The sequence below is a fragment of the Eriocheir sinensis genome, unplaced genomic scaffold (assembly GCF_024679095.1).
Source record: "Eriocheir sinensis breed Jianghai 21 unplaced genomic scaffold, ASM2467909v1 Scaffold646, whole genome shotgun sequence".
NCBI lineage: Eukaryota > Metazoa > Arthropoda > Malacostraca > Decapoda > Varunidae > Eriocheir > Eriocheir sinensis.
In genome coordinates, this window is record NW_026111994.1 from 209,074 (window position 1) to 212,544 (window position 3,471).

Sequence of the window (3,471 nt, forward strand, 5' to 3'; positions counted from 1 at the left end):
TCTTTCTGTGTGTGTGCCGGCGGTGGTGTCTGTTGTTGTGTGTGTGCCCGGCGGTGGTGTCTGTTGTTCTGTGTGTGTACGGCGGTGGTGTCTGTTGTGTGTGTGCCCGGCGGTGGTGTCTGTTGTTGTGTGTGTGGCCCCGGCGGTGGTGTCTGTTGTTCTGTGTGTGTGGCCGGCGGTGGTGTCTGTTGTTCTGTGTGTGTGTTCGGCGGTGGTGTCTGTTGTCCTGTGTGTGTTCGGCGGTGGTGTCTGTTGTTGTGTGCGTGCCCTGCGGTGGTGTCTGTTGTTGTGTGCGTGTGCCCGGCGGTGGTGTTCGTTGTTGTGTGTGTGTGCCCGGCGGTGGTGTTTGTTGTTGTGTGTGTGTTCCCGGCGGTGGTGTTTGTTGTTGTGTGCGTGTGCCCGGCGGTGGTGTTTGTTGTTGTGTGTGTTCCCGGCGGTGGTGTTTGTTGTTTTCTGCGTGTGCCTGGCGGTGGTGTTTGTTGTTGTGTGTGTGTGCCAGGCGGTGGTGTCTGTTGTTGTGTGTGTGTGCCCGGCGGTGGTGTCTGTTGTTGTGTGTGTACCGGCGGTGGTGTCTGTTGTTCTGTGTGTGTTCAAGGCGGTGGTGTCTGTTGTTCTGTCTGTGTGCGCGGCGGTGGTGTCTGTTGTTCTCTGTCTGTCCGCGGCGGTGGTGTCTGTTGTTCTATGTGTGTGCCCGGCGGTGGTGTCTGATGTTCTGTGTGTGTACCCGGCGGTGGTGTCTGTTGTTCTGTGTGTGTTCCCGGCGGTGGTGTCTGTTGTTGTGTGTGTGTGGGCGGGGGGGGTGTGTGTTTGTGTGTGTGTGTGCCCGGCGGTGGTGTCTGTTGTTGTGTGTGTGCCCGGCGGTGGTGTATGTTGTTGTGTGTGTGTTTTCGGTGGTGGTGTCTGTTGTTGTGTGTGTTTGCCCGGCGGTGGTGTCTGTTGTTGTGAGTGTGTGCCCGGTGGTTGTGTCTGTTGCTGTGTGTGTGTGCCCGGCGGTGGTGTCTGTTGTTGTGCGTTTGTGCCCGGCGGTGGTGTCTGTTGTTGTGTGTGTGTGCTCGGCGTTGGTGTCTGTTGTTGTGTGTCTGTGCTTAGCGGTGGTGTCTGTTGTTGTGTTTGTGTGCCCGTTAGTGGTGTCTGTTGTTGTGTGTGTGTGCCCGGCGGTGGTGTCTGTTGTTGTGTGTGTGTGCCCGGCGGTGGTGTCTGTTGTGTGTGTGTGCCCGGTGATGGTGTCTGTTGTTGTGTGTGTGTGCCCGGTGATGGTGTCTGTTGTTGTGTGTGTGTGTGTGCCCGGCGGTGGTGTTTGTTGTTGTGTGCGTGTGTCCCGCGGTGGTGTTTGTTGTTTTGTGTGTGTGCCCGGCGGTGGTGTCTGTTGTTGTGTGTGTGTGCACAGCGGTTGTGTCTGTTGTTGTGTGTGTGTGCCCGGCGGTGGTGTCTGTTGTTGTGTGTGTGCCAGGCGGTGGTGTCTGTTGTTGTGTGTGTGCTTGGCGGTGGTGTCTGTTGTTGTGTGTGTGTGCCCGGCGGTGGTGTTTGTTGTGTGGGTGTGCCGGCGGAGGTGTCTGTTGTTGTGTGTGTGTGTGCCCGGCGGTGGTGTCTGTTGTTGTGTGTGTGTGCCCGGCGGTGGTGTCTGTTGTTGTGTGTGTGCTTGGCGGTGGTGTTTGTTTTTGTGTGTGTGTGCCCGGCGGTGGTGTTTGTTGTTGTGTGCGTGTGCCCGGCGGTGGTGTCTGTTGTTGTGTGTCTGTGCTTAGCGGTGGTGTCTGTTGTTGTGTGTGTGTGGCCGTTAGTGGTGTCTGTCATTTTGTGGGCGTGCCCGGCGGTGGTGTCTGTTGTGTGTGTGTGCCCGGCGGTGGTGTTTGTTGTTGAATGCGTGTGCCCGGCGGTTGTGTCTGTTGTTATGTGGGTGCCCGGCGGTGGTGGGTGTTGTTGTGTGTGTGTGCGCGGCGGTGGTGTTTGTTGTTGTGTGTGTGTGCCCGGCGGTGGTGTCTGTTGTTGTGTGTGTGTGCCCGGCGGTGGTGTCTGTTGTTGTGTGCGTGTGCCCGGCGGTGGTGTTTGTTGTTGTGTGTGTGCATGACGGTGGTGTATCTTGTGTGTGTGCCCGGCGGTGGTGTCTGTTGTTGTGTGTGTGTGCCCGGCGGTGGTGTCTGTTGTTGTGTGTGTGTGTTCCCGGCGGGGGTGTGTGTTGTTGTGTGAGTCAGACCGGCGGTAGTGTGTGTTGTTGTGTGTGTGCCAGCGGTGTTGTCTGTTGTTGTGTGTGTGTGTGCCCGGGGGTGGTGTCTGTTGTTGTGTGTGTGTGCCCGGCTGTTGTGTTTGTTGTTGTGTGTGTGCCCGGCGGTGGTGTCTGTTGTTGTGTGTGTGCCCGGCGGTGGTGTCTGTTTTTTTTGTGTGTGTGTTCGGCGGTGGTGTCTGTTGTTGTGTGTGTGTGCCCGGCGGTGGTGTCTGTTGTTGTGTGCGTGTGCCCGGCGGTGGTGTCTGTTGTTGTGTGTGTGTCCGGCGGTGGTGTTTGTTGTTGTGTGTGTGTGCCCGGCGGTGGTGTCTGTTGTTCTGTGTGTGTGCCCGGCGGTGGTGTCTGTTGTTGTGTGTGTGTTCCAGGCGGTGGTGTATGTTGTTCTGTGTGTTTTCCCGGCGGTGGTGTATGTTGTTAGGTGTGTTTGCCTGGTGGTGTCTGTTGTTCTGGGTGTGTTGCGGGCGGTGGTGTCTGTTGTTGTGTGTGTGTGTTCGGCGGTGGTGTCTGTTGTTGTGTGTGTGTGCCCGGCGGTGGTGTCTGTTGTTGTTTGTGGTCCCGGCGGTGGTGTCTGTGTTTCTGTGTGTGTGTTCGGCGGTGGTGTCTGTTGTGTGTGTGTGCCAGGCGGTGGTGTCTGTTGTGTGTGTGCCCGGCGGTGGTGTCTGTTGTTGTGTGCGTGTGCCCGGCGGTGGTGTTTGTTGTTGTGTGTGTGGGCGGGGGTGGTGTTTGTGGTTTTGTGTGTGTGGGCGGGGGTGGTGTGTGTTTTTCTGTGTGTGGCCGCGGTTGTGTTGTCTGTTGTGTGTGTGTCCCCGGCGGTGGTGTCTGTTGTTCTGTGTGTGTGCGGCGGTGGTGTCTGTTGTGTGTGTGTGCCGGCGGTGGTGTCTGTTTTGTGTGTGTGCCTGGCGGTGGTGTTTTTGTTGGGTGTGTGTCCGGCGGTGGTGTCTGTTGTTGTGTGTGTGTGCCCGGCGGTGGTGTCTTTTGTGTGTGTGTGTCCCGGCGGTGGTGTTTGTTGTTTTGTGTGTGTCGGCGGTGGTGTTTGTTGTTGTGTGTGTGCCTGGCGGTGGTTTCTGTTGTTGTGTGTGTGTGCCCGGCGGTGGTGTCTGTTGTTCTGTGTGTGTGCTTGGCGGTGGTGTCTGTTGTTGTGTGTGTGTAACAGGCGGTGGTGTCTGTTGTTGTGTGTGTGCCCGGCATTGGTGTCTGTTGTTGTGTGTGTGTGCCGTGTGGTGATGTCTGTTGTTGTGTGTGTGTGCCCGGCG